This window comes from Fukomys damarensis, unplaced genomic scaffold (assembly GCF_012274545.1).
Source record: "Fukomys damarensis isolate Sample0158 unplaced genomic scaffold, DMR_v1.0_HiC HiC_scaffold_10, whole genome shotgun sequence".
Taxonomy (NCBI): Eukaryota; Metazoa; Chordata; class Mammalia; order Rodentia; family Bathyergidae; genus Fukomys; species Fukomys damarensis.
Window position 1 is genome coordinate 15,047,557 of NW_022900922.1, and position 7,089 is coordinate 15,054,645.

Sequence of the window (7,089 nt, forward strand, 5' to 3'; positions counted from 1 at the left end):
AAAAAAAAAAAAAAAAAAAAAAACTGCCAGGCCCCCCAGAGTTTTCTAACCAAAAAAAAAAAAAGTTTTTTCTAACCAAAAAAAAGTTTTCCAAGCCAAAAATGTGTGGAAGTAAGTTTGGTTTCGGGCAGCCAGTGAGTGGTGTCAGATGTAATCCCACAGCCACACGGAATCAGAGGACGCTTCTGCAGAAAGGGACCAGGTCGGGTCAGAGGTGGGCATGGCCAAGGAAAGGGTGCCCACGAGTTTGTCTCTCACCTCTGGGGTGGCACAGCGTGCAGACTGTCAGCCATGCAGTCAGCAGGGTCAGCAGGGCAGCAATTTCCCTGTGAGCTGCTCAGTGTGTCACCTTAGAACAGGCTCAGGTTCACAGCTGCACGACGGGACCCTTACTCAGCATTTTTCCATCATTTTTTCCTGAGTGGGAAAGGAGAAAGGAAGCCTGGCTGCAGCCAAGATCTCTGCATCGGGCCCTGGGAAAGCCTTCCCAACCTCTGGCATCCCTCTGCATCCAGGTCCACATGCATCAGAACCCTAGGAGGCTGGGAAAGTACAGAGTCGCAGGCCACCGCTCCTCCAGCAGAATCCCGGAGAAGGAAGTCAAAGAACACTGTGTAGTAATTTTTTCCCCAAGTGCTTGAGGCGGTCGTTATTAGCACAATCACCCCAAGGCAGGCAAGGTGGAGAGAGCATCTGCAAGTGCTGCTTAGAGTGCATGGAAAAGGCGAAAATGTTCAGTGATCCTGTGCAAAGACACACAGAAGGGACATGGCCAGGGTGAGCACAAAAGGCCAAGCAACAGGAAGAGTGTCAAGTTGGTTAGAGGCCACAAGTTGTTCCACCTCCGGTAAATGTGCTCAGGATGGTAAGAGGTGTGCTTAGAACAGACAGGCTGAGGCAAGAAAGACAACCAGGAGGAAGAGCCCACCACCAAGGGTACGATGGAATTAGGCAGAATTATACAGCTTGAATTTCAGCCTTCATATCTATTAAAGAAATCTCCAGATTGGAAAGACTACTGGAAGCCCGAGAGAGGTAAACAAACAGGAAAAGAATTCCTCACCACTTCAAATGAGGTCAGGCCCCCAAGTAAGGTCAGATCCGCCATGACCCAGGCTAGCAGCACCCACAGAGGATCACAGAAGTACCCTTCACAGGTTTTGAGAAACCATGCAGCAGAAACCAAAGACTCCTGATTGGCAGGCAGTCTAGTTTCAAGAAGATGGAGAGAGGCAGGATGACCGCTCTTCTGCGAAGCTCACTGCAGTAGGCGAAGTGCATGTGAAATGGGTGAGAAAAGCTCACTGATAATGTGTGGTCACATGGCTGTTTCAGAAGCACCTATTTTGTGTCACACAGGGCTTAAGCACTTTACAAATAATATCTCACTTCCTCCTCCCTGCAGTGCTATTGCTAAGCCATTTGCACAGCCAAGGAGAACTGAGGACCTGTGAGGCTGAGGAAACCGCCCAAGGGCACACAGCTAGCGCTGGTGAAGTGGAAGCCAAGGCTCGAGCAGTTTGCTCCAGAGCTGTGCGTTGTGTTGTTGTTGATAGTTTAGTTTTGCTTGGTTCTGTTTTGTGGGTCTAGGGATGGAACCCAGGGCCTCGTGCACACTAGGCAAGTGCTCAGCCACTGAGCCATTAAGAACCATGTTCTTACTGCTATGCTGCTTCTCAAAACTATGAGGAATGCCCTACAAACACTGTAAAATTTAGATGAAATTAGTGGCAAACACTAAAGGTAGTTTTCTTCTCTCCATTCTTGAGGGGAAAGGGAGGGTTTTCCACGGTACATCTCTCTGGAGAACAAGGAGTTGAAAAGTAGGGGCTGAGAAGCAAACATTAAAGGCCACTGTTTTTTCTAAAATGTGACAACTAGAAGACCTCACTCAGGCCAAAGGTACCTGCCAGGGCACCTTGCTCAACTCTACACAGCATGAGGCCACCCAGGAAGCAGCCAGGAGTACAGGTGCAGCTGAAAACAAAACCAATGACACAGAATCTCAGCTTGAAAAAGTGATGAGATGCAAAGGAGAAGCCAAAGAAAAATCATAGGAGGGACACGGCACACATAAAGAGTAAATAAAAATAGGGACAGTGGGGCCCCTCAAGGGAAACCAGAAATAAGGGGCCAGACCCTATAGAGGCAGGGATCTGTGGGCAGGGAAACAATCGAATGAGGGCATCATTAGATTTGCTGACTAATCCTGACGAAAAGGAGTCAAAACTCCACTAAAAATATTCCCTTAGAAACTCTCTCAAGGACAAGAAGGAAAGCTAACAGACAGGGTATAGGGAAAGCCAAGTGTGCACAGCCAAGAACCCGACAGCTGCCCCTCCCCACCTCCAGAAGAATACAGGGGAGACAGGGTGGGGATTGGGGTCTGTCTAATTTTGGGGAGGTCTCTTATCAGTATATACAAATATATACTCACACCTATGCACTAGCATAGATGCATTCTCTCTAGGGGCACTAAAGTGTTACAGTATAAAACTCACTTTAAAAAATGCACACATAGTCAGGGGTGTCCAGTTTAATCCAAAGACAGCCCAGAAAACCAATCAGGTTGTGATAAGTTCCAGAGAGAAAAAAGGGCCCCAAAACCCAATGAAAGAATCCAAAGACAAAATAGGCCTGTGGATCCTCCATCTTTCTCGGAGCCCTCTGCCTCCTCTTCAGGGCAGCTGTCCATCTTCTGCTTTCCTTCTTACAAATGAAGTGTTTGCCTTTTTTAAAAAACTCCGTGGTGCTGAGGCTGTGATGCCCCGTTGGCTGTTCATCCCAGCAGAGCAGTAGTACACCTTCCAGACATGACAACCCAGGCTCAGAAGTGAAAGACACACACGGCCTCAAGGAGCAAAGTGACAGTGTGCTGTAATCCAAGATGTCCTGGTGAAAGCAGTAACCTTGGAAGGCAAAGACAGGTCCACACAACTCAGGAAAGCGCAAGTCTTCCTGAGGGGCGGAAGGCAAGCTGCCTCAAGTGGATGTTGGGCATTTACTTTGGTTTTCACTCATGGCTCCTGGCTCAAAACTTCCACAGCCCTTGTTATTCCCTAAGTGACCAGAACAATAAGGATTTTTTAAAAAGCATTTGACCTTTTGTCCTTGGTTCCTGAAGTGGCTTTGAAATATTTTCAGAGCAATCAAGTGAAGGACCAACTCTTGCTGTAATGTCAGGTTCTTTTAGGCCTCAAATTGAAAAGATCTCTCTCTCTGCCCTCCTTTCGCCTGATTCCCTTTCTCCTCTAGCCAGCCACAGGAACTAAAAATAGATTAACCTTTGCCGCCTTCCTGCCTTGGAGCTGGCCATCAAGAAATCCTCTACCTCCTTTGTCTGATAGTGAGTCGGAAGACTCTACTTAAAGAGGATCTCACCCTATACCGAAGAGGAAGGAAAGCTGCCTAGAGGGGCCAGGACGAATCTAGACAGACGACAGCCTTGCCAGGTCCCCACCGCCCTACCAGCAGTCACAACTCCACACATTGGCAATGTTTCATTCATCCCACATGGTGAGGTCACTATAAAGCTCAAAGGCAGGGTTCAAGGAGCTCCTGGAAGCCGACCACCAGAGTCCTGATGGTGGTGCTCAGAGAGGGCCTAGGAGCTCCACCCTTACCCGTCCCTCACTCTGGGCATCCCTTCCTCTGTGTCCTTGGTAATGTCCTTTACAATAAACAAGTAAACATAAGTAAATGTCTCCCTGGGCTGGTAGTTTTGATTTTATAGGTATATAATTATCCCCAAACCCAATATATACACATGTCAGTTTTCTGTATGTCAATGGGGACAGGGTCTTGCTATGTAGCTCAGGCTGGTCTTGAACTCACTATATAGTCCAGACTGGCTCAAACTCAAAGGGATCCTCCTGCCTCTGCCTTCCCAGTGCTAGGATTACAGGAGTGCACCACCACACCTGGAGAGTTTTTGTATGTCAAATTTACTTTAATGAAGTTTTTTTTTTTTTTTGGTACCAGGGATTGAACTCGGGTCCTTGTGCTTGCAAGGCAGGCAACGGAACCACTGAGCTAAATCCCGGGCCCTTTCTCATTCCTTTTGTTTTTTGTTTTTTTTTTTTAATGAAGTTATTTTTAAAAATAAAGTTGGTAATGATAGAAATCTACATCTTTTAAGTATGTCAATAATATTTAATATACTTTTTAGTATTCTATGGCTTACAAAGTACTTTCCTTTATACCATTATACCTAATCTATTCAAAGTAGTAACTCCTTGTTCCTGGAGGAATTCAACAGAAGGACAAAGGACAGCTAAGGCCCCTTTCAACACCATAGGCTCAGACTCTAGGCTTCTTTACTACCTTACAACTTGAATTGCTAATTTTTAAAAGAAAGAGGCTTTTAAATTAAAATGTTAACCCCTGGTCAGTAAGAAACCTGAGCTGGGTTTACTGAAAGAGAAAGCAATTTGATCTTCTTCACAAAGATGAAGCAGGCCCAGGAGCCAGGAAAACAGCAATCATTTTGTGTGTGACCCGGACAACGTGTCACAGGAGCAGAATCCTTTCCCTGAAGCTTTTGCCGGGAAACAGCTGAGGAAAAGTCAATGAAGGAAAAGAAAGATTTAGCCTTGATTCTGTAATTTAAAGAGGTCATCTCCAAAGGGATCAAAATGCAAAATGTTCAAGAAGGCAAATTCAAAATTTCTTCCTACCTCCTTTGGCAACCTTTGGACTGCCCTAGGCTTACCCAAACTGAGAATGAGACCTCTATGGACCTCTTGGATACCTGAAAGTTAAGAGGAACCATCTCACCAACTCCCCTTTTTAGGGGGAATTAGATCTGTGCTGTTTGGTAGCGATCTCCTTCAGGATGAAACTCCTGCCTGTTTGTGGCCAGGCTGCCCAGGGTGCACATGGTGATGGGGCCAGTCCACTTACTACTTTCAGATTATGTATCTTAGATGCAGTGGCTGCAATATTTGCCTGGAGATACATCAACATTAAAGAAAGCCTGAGGGTTCAGGGCACAGCCATGTTGAATTTAAGAGGTAAGAGCTATGCAGCGTAATCAAAATAGATGGTGAATGTTTAAATAAGTAAAATTTATTACAGTAAAAGACACATTGCCATTAATCTCCAGCAAAATATTCCCTCTTGTTTCAAATATACTTTTTGCATTATTTCTGATACTTTCTGAAGCAGTTCTGGAAGACCTCTTTCACGTATTTATAAGGGGTGATCAAAAATATGGCAACACCTGTGTGCAATCCGATGGAAAGACAGGCTTGTAAAAACATTACAGTAGGTCTTCATCCACCTCCTTCACCAGACCAGGCACTGTACAACTTCTGGTTTTTCCCCACAGTCAAATTAACGATGCAAAGTAAATGTTTTGAATTGATTCTGTACGTCAAGACAACCATGTCAGCAAAACTAAAGACACAAAAGAAGATTCTAAAGAACAAGCAGGAGGGATTGGGCCAGTCCTTAGACCAACTCTGAAGAGGCATAGATTCTCATGAAAGGTAGTTTTCTGAGCTCCCAACTTTGAACATCTTTAAAGAAAGGGCAGGGGAAACCTGTAAGAGAACTGAGTAGAGTTCAACCCTGAGGGTAGGGAAACTCAAGTTAGGCCTTGTGGACTGTGTTCAGTCTCAGTCATGGGGAACTGCCATTGGCTAGCTGAGACCAGGGGATTCAGTTCTGCATATGGCTGTACATGTGGTATAATATGAGAACAGAGACAGTCTGAAAGGGACCCTTCAAATTCTTTTTTTTCTCTCTCTCTTTTTTCTTTTCCTCATTCCACCCTAAAATTTCTTTCTTTTTTCTGTCCTCTCTCTCCAACTCAGTCTCTTGCTCCACCATAGTGTCCCTCATCTCCCTTTTTATTCTAGCTCCTGCCCTAACTCAGACTTCTTCTTTTATTATTTTTTCTTTTTAGGAGGGGTTTCTCTTTATGTTCTTTTCTCCTGTCATTTTACCTCACTCATGGCTCTGTACCTTCAAGGGAAGGCAAGCGCCTGTTATTGTTAAGGGGATATATTCTTGTCCTTATTCCTGCACTCTCTCTATCCCCCCTGAAGTTAATAGCTTTGTAAAGATAGTAAGGTAATTCCACATCCTCTCTATTCACTTCAAACCTGCTCTAATTCTCTCACTTATCTAATCCTCTCGTTCTAAGTCTAACCCCCCCATCCTAAATGGTAAAGATGCTATATTGAAAAGCATATTCACTGCAAACATACTATGGGCTGCTTCTTGAAATTAATTTAATTCAGATGAGTTAAAGGTGATACATGAATGACTACCACAAGTGGTCAGTTTGCAAGCTGTGCCTGAGCCTACTGGACTCCTGAATGTATCAATTGGGATAAAGGGTTGTGATTGATTTAAAGAGTTGTTTTCTCTGATATTATGAAAATGAGGATGTCTATGAGCCATTAGAAACTCAAAACCTAAAACGCAACTGTATTAGGAAGATTTAAGTAATACTCGGAAATTAAAGAAGGACAGCCCAACAATAAAAATAAAAATGAGAAAACACTTAAGCAAGACACAAAAACAGATTTCCAGTTCACCAATGGCAAATAGCAGGACAAATGAGGATGAAAAGTCTGATAGTGAACCAACAGGACACCCTGGACCCATAGCACAGGAGGTAACGAAACAGATCAATCAGGCTCTAGAAAAATTCAAATCAGAAATAATTTCCCAGTTAATCAGAGAGATGATGAGCAAAATGGAAGCCATGATTTGAGACTCTAGAGCAGAAACCGACAAAAAAATAGATGAGCTCAAGACCATGATAGAAGCCATGAAGACTCAGCATAAGAAAGAAATGGAAACAATGAATGCCCAACAGAGGAAAGAAATGGAATCCATAAAACAGATTCAAACAGATATCCAGGAGATTAAAAACTCTATTGAAAGTGTACGCAACAGAATAAAAGATTGCGAAGATAGAATTTCAGATATAGAAGATAGGATCGCAGTCAGTGACCGTGAAAAAAGAGGTCTATTAAAAACAGTAAGGGATCATGAGAAATCAATCCAACAACTCCTAGACGATACAAAGAAAAATAACATAAGACTGATAGGAATTCATGAAAAAACAGGAGAAAA